General features: G+C 34.8%; 1 long non-coding RNA gene across 1 annotated transcript in view; it reads right to left on the bottom strand.

Moving 5' to 3' along the window:
- Nucleotides 1-12,174, bottom strand: part of LOC147830110 (uncharacterized) — a 67,414-nt gene that overhangs the window by 13,359 nt on the left and 41,881 nt on the right. Inside the window, exon 2 of the long non-coding RNA XR_015443905.1 lies at nt 1,376-1,588. This is a non-coding gene — a long non-coding RNA (uncharacterized LOC147830110). The remainder of the gene's footprint in view (nt 1-1,375; nt 1,589-12,174) is intronic.

The raw sequence follows: 12,174 nt of genomic DNA on the forward strand, positions 1-12,174 counted from the left end.
TGCAAATTTCCAATGATGAATGTCATTATATTGTATACCTTGAATATGCCAATAAAATTAATAAAAAAGAAAAAAAGATGTAATAGTTTTGATAATAGAACATTTCCTACCAGTGCTTCATGGAAAAGGGGGTGTGAGGCTAAAATAAGTGTTTCAAGCTCACCATTTTGAAGTGTTTCCCCCTGCAAAATGTTTAGTACTAGTAAGAATTTAGAAAGCTATAAGAATATGATTCTAAAACTCAAATGTAACTGAAGAAATCCAGCACTGATCATATCTCTCCTTTGCTCAAGGGTAGCATCCTCTCTTATTATCATAAGCAATAAATTTATCCTATAGATTATGCATATATATATATATCCCCTTAATCCTATTATGATTTCTGAGACAAACACAATAACCACAGCTGTGTGTGGGCTTTGCACAGCGTTGGCTCCCACTTGCCTTTTCACTACCACTAACCACGTATGTACAATGAAAATCTGATTTGTTCCCTATTTCAAGATGCAAAATAATGGACTTCCCACATGCATGAGATGTGATTGAAAATTATGGTGAATCTTTAACTTCTAAAACATTTTACAGTAAGACACATTGCCATTCATCCCTCTCCACATACTCCCCCTTGCTTCAAACACTTAACCCATTGTTCTTGCCGCTTTCTGACACAGATCTGGAGATCCATTTTGTGAGCTGTCATCTCTCCTTCAATGTGCTGAATTTATTCTTTTGTCTTAAGGCAAGAGCCAGAAGTCACAGGGAGCCAGATCTGGTAAATAAGGTAGATGAACATATGTGGCAATATTTTTTCAGCCTGCTTTGGGGGTTGGATGGCACTCAGAAACAGAATTTTGTTCATGCCTCATAGATGCTCATGAAAAAGAACTTCCAGAACTACTTCAGAAAGTAGCAAGAATGATATAATAAATATATTCAAAGCAAGGGGGAAATATTTTGAAGGGGATAAATGGTAATGGACCTTTTATGACGATTTTTTAAAAATTGAAGTGTGTGCCATATTGCTTGAGTTTTTCTATACCACTATCTACAATTTCCATAGCATTTTCTCAAGTCTGAAGGAAGACATGGTTCCATTCTTCCTGAACTATCCCCATGGTCTTGCTCCTAGTATTATTAGGTGAAAATCCATGCGTACGCACACACACACACACACACACACACACACACACATCTTTTCTTTTACTTTAACAAAATGTGTTAATTTCTACTTTTGTCTTTATTTCCTTGTTCCCTGTTTTCTTTTTTGACATCTTACTCTCTACTCTTAGTTACTAATGGTATCCTCAATCTAAATGTTTATTCTACTTACACTGAGTCTCCAGGAATTCATCAATTACAGTTGAGTTTTTCCTACCTGTAAACTTGGTTTTGCTCATGGTTGCTGTCCCAGGTAAGTTCTGATTCTCCATATCAAACTTCTCCATCTGTCTAATTTGTGAGGAGAGGGGATTGCTCTGTGTCTTCACTTCCAAGAAGGGTTGATTTTTAGTGTGTTCAGCTCTGTTAGGGCACAGCGGCAACTTCCAGACTTCTTACATTCAAGGGCAGAAACTGCAAGTCCTACTTTCTATTTTTACAGGAAAAAAAGATCTTTATCAGCTGAAGTATGCCATCTTATTTTTTATATGTTATAGCAATTTGTACAGATTTATTCAGGTTTCTTCTGTGTAATCAGTGAATTCAAGGTAGTTTAAGATTAATACATATAATGGCATATTCTTCTGTTAGTGTATCAAAGTCTACAATTTTCAAGGTTGTGAATGTGGATAGGTGTTTGTTTGCTTTTTTGTTGTCTTTTCTCTTCCAGAGCCCTAAAATTCCCCTTTAGATTTTTCCCATGCTGCCTAATTGACAGAAGTTGCTCCTCTCACTTTTAATCTTTACCAGAAGCTTTTGATGGCTCTCATGTCAAATGACACCAGTACTCTGCAGGAAGCAGTCTGCAGAAGCCATTGTGAAAATGTTCCTCAGTCCATGATTAACTGTATTCTTAAGTCTTCATAGGGCATCAGCATTCTACCTAGGCTCTGGGTAAATTTACCTTAAAATTCTGTTTCTTATAAATGTCTTCCCTTTTGCCTTTAAAAAGATTCATTCCTTCCAAAATATGGCTTACTGAGATTTTAGGAAGCAGAACTCCTACCTTCAATATGCTCAAGGTCCCAGTATAAATAATTCCACTATCGTGCTCAACTAATATTTATCTTTATATAGTAAGCACTTTCCTGAGCAAAGACAACCTCATCATGGAAGTTCAAACCTGAGAGGCCTTAGACCTATCTAATATGCCTTGAAATTGAGAACCAAGACAAGTAAAACCACTTTTAAAGTTTGTCATATGTACTCACTGAGTCATTACCAGACGGCAGGTCTTCTAATTCTTGGTCTAGTGCCTGTGTCTTTTGCTCTAATGCCTACTTTGCAAAGAAAATGATTCAACATTTCAAGTGGGAGGGGTAGGGGAAAGGAAAGAAGGGAATAGAATTAATATGAGAAAATTGAAAACCAGAAACAAAGTCTTTGTAAATAAGGCAGGATGGAGGGGTTGAAGGGAGGGCAGGGAAATGGGGAAAAAATAAGAACCAAGAGAGATTATGTAAAGGTGCAAATTTCCAATGATGAATGTCATTATACTGTATACCTAAAATGCACAAATAAAATTAATTAAAAAAATAAAAAAATAAAATGCTTTAACAGTATTTCAAAGTACATAACCCCTAATAGGTTCAGTATAATTCTATAGCCTAAGCAGAAAATTCAGATTGCGTGTGCTTCCCATAACTTTACTGCCAAGCAGAGATTCTGAATAACATAGATAATAGTTATTTGTGGTGTCAAACCAGCCAAAAGCATTAGCATTGATCCTTACCCCAATTAGCAAATGGATTATTTCTAGCAAGTATTGTAGAATGTTTGAAATTTTTATCAACCTACATTTCTGCCTTTGTAGATGCAGATCTTCTCTGGACTTATGACCTTGATGAGAACCAATAAACTTCCCTTTGTTTAGATCTCTCTTAACTAGGATATTTTATGTCTTTCTGATAAGCGTATCAAATCATTGCATTATGCAACGAAAACATAATAACACCTTCCATATGACCACTATTCTCATAGACAGTAAAGAGTTGTAATTTTGGTGAATTCATAAGGAGATCTTTTCTGTACAAAGTACAAGTACTTTTCTGTAAAGTATAAGTATAGATGAAGGAAGGATTAAAACTAGTCAGGGTGGACTTTGACACACTAATCTAGCTATGTAATACATGGGCCTCTTTTTAGTATAGTCTTAACATAAAGGATGTAATAAACAAATTGATATTGCTAGAGATAATTATTTGCTATCACTATCACCTAAGGGTTGTTACATACATTAGTGAACAGTGCTTTGTGTTAGAAGAAAAAGAAACAAGCACCAGTCTTTATAAACTGAGTTTCATGTAGGTGATATTTTCTCATAGTGTCAGCATTCAACTTTCCACACATGCACTTACAAGTTTTTGTGAACTGTCAAATGAAAATGTGCCACTAACCCTGAATGAAGCTAGATTTGAGACTTTGGTGCTGAAATGATGGCAAGTCATAAACATTCACCATTGACCCATTTCCACTGTAAAGTTTCTCATTGCAAACTCAACAACAACTGGTGACCTCAAGACCCAAAGAACATCAATTACCCAGCCTACAGAGGTGGGATACAGTGAACCAGCAGCACCATTTGACTGTCACCCAGCTTACATCTTACCATAGGTCGAAAAGCAATTTGTCCCATATTTAAACTGCTACAGAGAATTCTTTACTAGCTTTTGGATAGGTTTGCCTTTCAATTGGATGATTTGAAGAGATTCTGTGGTAGGAGAGATGCTGCCTTCGGATAATGATTTTGCATTTCACCTCATCTTTAATGGTTTGGACCTCAAGGGATGTCACTGTGCCTTTGATGAAGGTCGAAGCATTTTATAACCTTAATAAAAGCTCGTAGCCCCAGGAACAGCAAGTGTGAGCAAACGTGGGGGATTGAATAAAAATATAACTAAATTGCCACTTTAGACTATATCAGCTTCAAGATTTCAAATGCAAATCACACCTAGAGAGATAATGGTGCCCCAAACTTTGGTGCTATGACAAAATATATGCACACAGAAATTGGCATTATTCAAAGAAAAGCAAGATAAATTTTCTTTATCTCCTCTGGGACAAGTCTTTTTTCAGACATTTTATATTCAATTGTTAAGTATTTTACATAGATACTATTCAGAGTGAAGTTAATAAGGATACCAATAGATTTGAATTGAAAACAATGATCATGGTGGTTCTTAATTATTATAATTTTGTTCCTATACAGAGTTTAAGTTGCTGTATTCTGATGTGTGAAATGAATACAAGATAATAAGCAAAAATGATTATGAGAGCTACATGATCATCTACATTTCCCAAGGGATAAGTCACTCTATCCCAAACATTACTAATAAATTACAGCTTTCAGTGGATTACTTAAGGGCATTCTCTGGGGAAATCATCCTAACATAAATCCAGTGAGCCTTCATTTTCAAGTTTTCCTAAGTTTCTGGTGCCTTCCTTCCAGCATAGTTCACCTCATCAGAAATAATTATGTTCCCAGGAACTGAGAAAGGAAACAAATGCTGCCATTCTAGGCACTAGGATAAAATAATATTTTATCTTCTTTAACCTTCACAGAAACCTTTAGAGGAAAGCATCATTATTCCTATTCACAGACTGTGGGTTGGAAAGGTTAAATAATTTTTCAAGGTCATACTCCTGAAGAGTATCAGAGCTGAGTTCTTTTGAATTCCTCTATGCTTTCAAAAGCTGGGTATCTTCCAAAAAGAATTAAAAGAATTATACCATAGTGATATGTGCTCACCCATGTTTATAGCAGCACAGTTTGTAATAGCTAAAACTTGGAAACGGCGCAATGGCCCATCAACTGGAGACTGGATAAAGAAGATGTGGGTTTTTTTAATAAAATGGAGCACTACTCATCCATAAAGAATGAGAAACTAGAAACATTTATAGCTAAGTGGATGCGCATTGAGCCCATACTCTCAAGTGAAATAAACAGGACACACATGTGTAAATACTGAATAGTTTCTCTGTTGTGAAAAACTAAAAGTGTAAATAAGTATCAAAATGTATAATCGATATTGTGAAATAGGAAGAAAAGCTCTAAAGGAGTAGGGGAAGTGGGAGGGGTAGGGGAAAGGAAAGAAGGGACAAGAAAAAATATGAGAAAAGGAAAACAAAATTATTTGTAAACAGGGAAGGGTGGAGTGGGTGAAGGGAGGGCAGGGGAATGGGGGAAAAATAAGAACCAAGATACATCATGTAAAGGTACAAGATCCCAATGATGCATGTAACTGTATTGTATACCTAAAATGTACCAATAAACTTAATGGGAAAAAGAAGCATATAACAATAAACCTTATTGTCTACTGCCCCAATAAATGTGAGCAGTCCAGGAAAGTTACAGAATGAGCTAGACGAGGGCAGTTGTTTAAATGCCGGCAATGACCCTTGATCTAGGAGGACTGTTGACCAGAGGGTTCCTTCTCAAGTTCAATTCCAAGGAAACTAGAATAGGAGGTTGAACTGGGGTGGGAGGAGTAAACTATGGTTCAATTTAGCAGCATGAAGCAGAAAATTCAGTAGTCAGCTTTATAAAGTGGAAACTTCTAGAGGACCATTAGATTGCCATATACATTGTCACACAAGTTATAGGACAGATTCAATTCTTTGACTTTAGTTGTTCACTGTATCAATTCAAGCTATATGAGGGAAGAGTGTGGATCTTTCAGTTTGTCCTGAGTATCTAAGACAAATATTTGCTAACAACTAAGTTCTTCATAATGTGTAATAAATGAAGATGATCAAAATTCAAGCTAGGCAGAATATTCCAGATAGAGGGAAGAGTGACTGTTAAGACTCTTAAACAGTAGGCATGTTGGTAGATTGGGACAATGCTGGCAAGAGCAGAACGATGAGGGTTAATAGAAAAGAAGGTCAGGGAAGGAAGGATTTTGCAGGTTGTCACAAGGAACAGGACAGTAACAGAGTGACCCTATCAGAGGCTACTGAAACAGCCATCTGCCAGCTTTGTGGAGTGTAGCAACACTGAGGGTACTGTGAACCAGTCAGATGCAAGAAAACTTCAAAAGGAAAGCTAAGAGGCTTGGCCAATAGGCTTGATCATTGAGTGTGCACAGGCAGATTTTCAGTCTGTAAATTGGCCATAGGAAGAGGATTGATCAAATTGAATAAATTAAGCAAGATTAAGATAAACAAATACACCTTAGACAAAGATGGACCTATATAGAGAAGTGAGGTTTTAGTTAACAGTTGGGAACGAAGAAGACACTGATGAATAATGAGATAAGATGAAGGAGATTGAAGGGAGCACCCTGAGAGCCAAGTGAAGCCTTCTTATTAAGCCTAGGAAGATACAGTGCTATGAGCTTCTTGCCAGTGATTAGGAAATACTGAGCACAACTGTGGGACTAGCTCTCCTTCCCTACCGTGTTTTACATGAAATTTTATCATTAAAATACTGCCCACAGACTTCTGGCCTTGCACCTGTCTTATTGTGTTTCTTGAGTGACCTGTAAACAAAGTAACTATCACTAATGTTTTCTCCCTTAAGTGGAATTCAAGATTCAACCATCTTAAAATGAAATCTCCTCCAAAGTTAATGTGTGTTTCCTCTTAAATATAATTACATTTTCATTTGTTTGTTTTCTCCGATATTCCCAATGCAAATGAATATGTTAAGCAGTGATAAATGTGGGATCTTTAATCCGTATCTCCCACAAGATTGCTTTTTCCACACTTGCTAAAATAGCTGACTTTTAGTACTCAAAGACAAAGGAAGTTCATTTAAAGTTTTATGCCAAATAGCCTTACTCTCTAGGGCCTCAAACATTATTTCAGTGATAATTGGTAACTTTTATATAATGAGATATTTAGTTAACAGTAATGGCATTGAGTTGGGTCCATTAGGGATCTTATTTATGAATCTAGATACAAACTCTTTTAATCGGAAAATCTCATTTTTTTTCACAGCATTATAATGAATGACTAAGTCCATGCTAGATATTAATATTCCTTCCTCCTACCTCTACAAGTTAGATATTATTTTTAATAGGATGAAAGGTATTTTAAAGGCCAAGTCCCTGTCTCTTGCTTTAAGAAATAATTTTTAAAACTAAAAATGATGTAAGAAAAATATTAAAAATATGATTTTTACAATTAAAGATTAGCAAAAAAAAGAACTATAACTTTTGAAGGACTGTGAGGAGAGAAAAAAATATATGAAGAAATAAAACTGTACCTGTAAGGAGATGATACTCTTTCGCCTGGCTTACAGAAAGCAGGAAGATAAATGAGCCTCAGCTTAACAACCCCAAGATGGAACTGTTCAGTAAATATTTTCATGCAATCGAAGAGCAATTCTCCCTTTATAATATAATGAAATGTAGCACATGCTGTCTTCAAAAACAAAAGCAAAAAAACAAAAAAGAATTTTCTCATATAGTGCCTAACAGGTTGTGGATTATTTATAATAAAGATATGAATATCAGCAGAAGGCCTCTGGATTTGATTGAATATCCTCTTTATTAGAAGAAATGATCAACCTCTAAAGCTTATGCTTGATAGTTTGAACTTATTTCATCAGGTGTCAAAATAGTCATAATATTCAATTTTTCTTAATATTATATAGATTTGAGTATGAAGATGTCTTTGTTTTAATTCTCCATTAATCACCAAACCAAATTTGGACTATAAAAAGTTTGATGGGAGCTCTAAAAGTAATTACAATTGTTAATAATCACTGAAGCCTAGTCACAGAAATTTTTAAAAATGAGCAAATTTCATGATGAAGGAACAAAATTTTAAAACCCATGCCAATATCCAAAACAATGCAAGAAAATGTTTAATTTTATGAACAGTGCAAGTAGACACAATGTCTTTATTTTCCCCTGTCAAATTGGCAAAGATCCTATTAAAGATACATTTAAATTGACAAGGATTCATTTATTAAACAGACAGATGTATTCATATACCAAATGGATGGTAAGAGTGTATTTTTAGGAAAATTTGATAATATAAACCAAAAATCACTAAAAGAGTGATACATTTTTATCCAGATGTTTCAAATCTAGGAATTTACTCTGAGAAAATAAACAGTTGATTATAAACTGACATTAATGTTTATATAAGTATTATTTGTAAGGATGAGATACTATAAAAAAGAATACTTAAGAACGAGAAGTATTTCAATAAATTACAGTATCTTCTGTCACAATAAAGTCTACTTTGCTAACCTAAGAAACATTTTTTAACAAAGCAGAAAGGAGAAAAATCAGTATTCCCTTTCTATATATGACAAAATTATAAGTTTAGAGAACAAATAAATAAAAATCTGTCCACACCATATAGGACAAAAAGATAAATGAAAATTTACCCAAACATTAGCTATGATTTTTTTTTGCAAGAGAGAAAGAGAAGGGGATGAGTTATTAAAACCTTGTGTTGAGTGCACCCCAGGTGCTCAGTGAGAAGCAGATGTTTAAGTGAAGCTGAAAGATAAACAGTCTTTAAATATCTGCAAATTCCAGCCTTGCCAAAAAAATCTCAGACACAATTCTGAGGGTAATGTATGAGTCTGTGTGAGTGACCAGGGGAAACAGCATGAACACTTTCTCATGAAACAACCATGAGATTCCGTATACTTAATGCAAGGCTGTGAAAATGTCTGCTTTCATGACCTGATGTGAAAGATTCACAAGCATAAAACCTCCTCAGAATTCAATTTTCCTACTTTGCTGAAAGGCTGAGGCAGCTTCTGGTGGGTACCTCCCCTACTTTTCTGAGTTTGGGATTTCTGGTGAGTCCAGACTTGGTCACATTGAGTCAACATTCCCTCTAGGACATATTCTTGTGTTATTTATATTTTCATAGTATGTGAAAATACAGACACAAATTTCAGTAAGGCTATTGATAATGTTTTCTCAGAAAACATTATTTTCAATGCATGTTTTGTGTTTTTCTTTCTGTGTACTTTGTTCATTGTTTATAATTCTTCATATAAACCCTTACTGTCTTCTCTCCATCCAAATCTAAACTCTTGTTCGAGGACTAAGATCTTGCAGTTTCCATGAAAATTTGCTTGACGTAACAGTCCTTAGTATAACCCTCCCTTAAACCTCCAAGCAGTTTAATAACTGATCATGGAGTAAATTTCTCCATAGCTTCACAACAACCAGTATGTTGCAGCTATGAGAAGGTAGGAATCTGGATGTATACTTGTTCTGTTTTTCCCTAGTGCCTACCACAATGCTGATCATACTAATAAAGGGAAAATGAATAATGTTCAAAAATGTTAAACGTAGTTGAACGTACCTGCAGTATGTTTTTATCAACAATTCAATATATTGGATATCATGTCATTTTTAAAGAAACATTCCAAAGAATATAAGAGAACTGGAATCATATGGGTGTTCATTTCAATATGGCAGGGGAACATTTCCAATGCAGAAGGACTGCTACTTTCTACCTCCTCCTGTGTAAACTCTGGCTGCTACACCTTAATTATTTAACAGCCTCTGTCTGGCATGAAACCAGAAGAGACTGGCTCATTAACACTCCATTCCAGTGCACATTCTTTCCAGAAGCCTTTAAGAAACTCATGAATATTTCATTGTCTCTGTCAGTGCTCAGATGATGGCACAATTATCTAGGAAAACAAATGCTACTTTCTATGCTAGCTTCCCTAAGCTCCTTACAACCAAACAGTGTGCATCCCCTCAACAATCATTTCTGTGGACAATCAATGAAAGGAAGGAAGCTTAAGAAAGATACTTGCATTGTACTGGGCATGCCAACTTGATCAAAGCTGAGGAGAGATTTATAAAATCTAACAACATAATTTAGTACTGGTGTTTGACAATAGTTACAAAAATCAGAGAGGTAAGTCTGGCCATGGAAGATGTCTTACTAGAGGAGTGAAAAGATTTTTATTTTTTCTCTTTTTTATTTTCTTTTTAAAGATGATACTTAAAATCAAGATAACTCTATGGAGTTTGAGTCCTTACTGTAATGTTTTCCCACCCTCTCTTTTCACACTGTTCTCTATATTCTCAAGAGCCATATGATTGGGGACATAAGGAAGAGCTGCTTTACTCAAATATCCAAGCAGTGAGCCAATTTTGAAAATAGAAACTGAAAAAAAAAAAGAAAGAAAAGTATGCCATATTTCAAAATACCCCAGGCTTACAATGGTTAGTGAATTATAATATAGACTGTAGGACAGAATAATGATAAATCTTGCATTGGTAAAGTATGTTAAATTTTCCAAGTATTTACTCCACTGACAATGTACATTTCTTACATTAAAATTCCTGAAAGAGCACAGGTATTGTTTTTCCATTTTATAAGTGAGAAAGATAACATATGGAGACGTTAAATGATTTGCCTTAAACAATACATAGCTATCTGATAGTAGTCTTAATTATAAAATGCACAGTTTCTAACTAGTTCAAATCTCTCTAGTGCAAACTGAGCTGTATTTCTAGGGTATACTCTGTTCCTGGCAAGTTAAAGACAATATATTTTGGGAAAGACTAACCCTTAAATCTAAGTATTATTTCAAACAGTGAGATATTAGGTTTTGGAACTAGCTTAAAACTGCCGTAGAAAACTTTGAAATATCTCTAGCTGACTTTTATGTTTTCGTTTTTAAAATTAATATTATTGGTACATTTTAGATATACACAAAGGTCACATTCATCGTCAGAGGGAATTTGTACTTGTATATATTATATCTTGATTCTTCTTTCTTTCCCAATCCCCTCCCATCTTCAACTCCTCTTCTCCTAGTTATTTACAAAAGCTTTGTGTTTCCAATTTTTGTATTCTATTTTTTCATCTTTTTCCTTCCTTCCATTTCCTCTTCCCTTTTCATTGTTCCCTTTACCATTTGAGTATTTTTTCCTATTTCCCAATATCTATTATATACTTTGGTCTTTGTTTATACTTCTGGCTTCTCACACCAGAGACACAATGTAATATTTAAATATATTTGTTTGATTTATTTCACTTAAGAATCTGATTTCAAGGAGCATCCATTTACTTAGAAATGTCTCAAGCTCATCCTTCTTTATGGCAGAATAGTACTCCATTGTACAAAAAAACCCAAAAAACAGTTCTTCCTTATCCATTCATTGGTTGATGGGCATTTAGGCTATTTCCAAGATTTAGTTATTATAAATTGTGCTGTTATAAACATGGGTGTGCTTATGTTGCTGTGGTATGATACTTTCAGTTCTTTTAGGAAAATACCAAGAAGAGGAATAGCTGGGTCAAATGGAACTTCTTATTTTAGTTTTTTGAGGAATCTCCACACTGATTTTCACAGTGGTTTGACCAGTCTACACTCCCACCAACAGAGGAGAAGTGTTCCTTTTTCCCCACAGCCCCACCACCATTTATTTATTTGATTTCTTCATAATAACCATTCTTTCTGGGGTGAGGCGGAATCTCAGCATTGCTCTTACTTACATCTCTCAAATGAACAGTGATGTTGAACATTTCTTCAAATATTTCTATCCTATTTATCGTTCTTCATCTGAGAAGTGTCTCTTCAATTCAGCTGCCCACCTATGGATTGAGCCTTTAAATTTGGAGGTCCAGTTTTTAAAATTCTTTATATATTATAGATATAAGTCCTTTGAGGAATAGTTGGCAAAAATCTTTCCCATTCTATGGGTTGTCTCTTCAATCTGTTTATGGTTTCTTTTGCTGTGAAAAAGTTTTTTTTTTTAAGTAAGATGAGATGCCAGTTGTTGATTCTTTATGAAATATCCTGTGCAATTTTGTTCATAAAGTCTTTTCCTACACCAGTGTCTTCCAGACTTCTAACTATTTTATCTTCCAGCGGATTTAGTGTTTCTGTTCTAATATTGAGATCTTTGATCCATTTTGATTTTAGTTTAGTGCATGGTGAGAGATATGGGTCTATATTTAATCTTTGGAATGTGGAAAGTCAGTTTTTTCAGCATCATTTATTGAAGATGTTATCTTTCTTCCAGTGATGGTATCTGGCCCTATAGTCAAAGATAAAGTGGTTGAGTGTGGTTG

Source organism: Heterocephalus glaber, unplaced genomic scaffold (genome assembly GCF_053883595.1).
Source record: "Heterocephalus glaber isolate CG9 unplaced genomic scaffold, H.glaber_assembly_v1.0 deba00000331, whole genome shotgun sequence".
NCBI classification, from domain to species: domain Eukaryota; kingdom Metazoa; phylum Chordata; class Mammalia; order Rodentia; family Bathyergidae; genus Heterocephalus; species Heterocephalus glaber.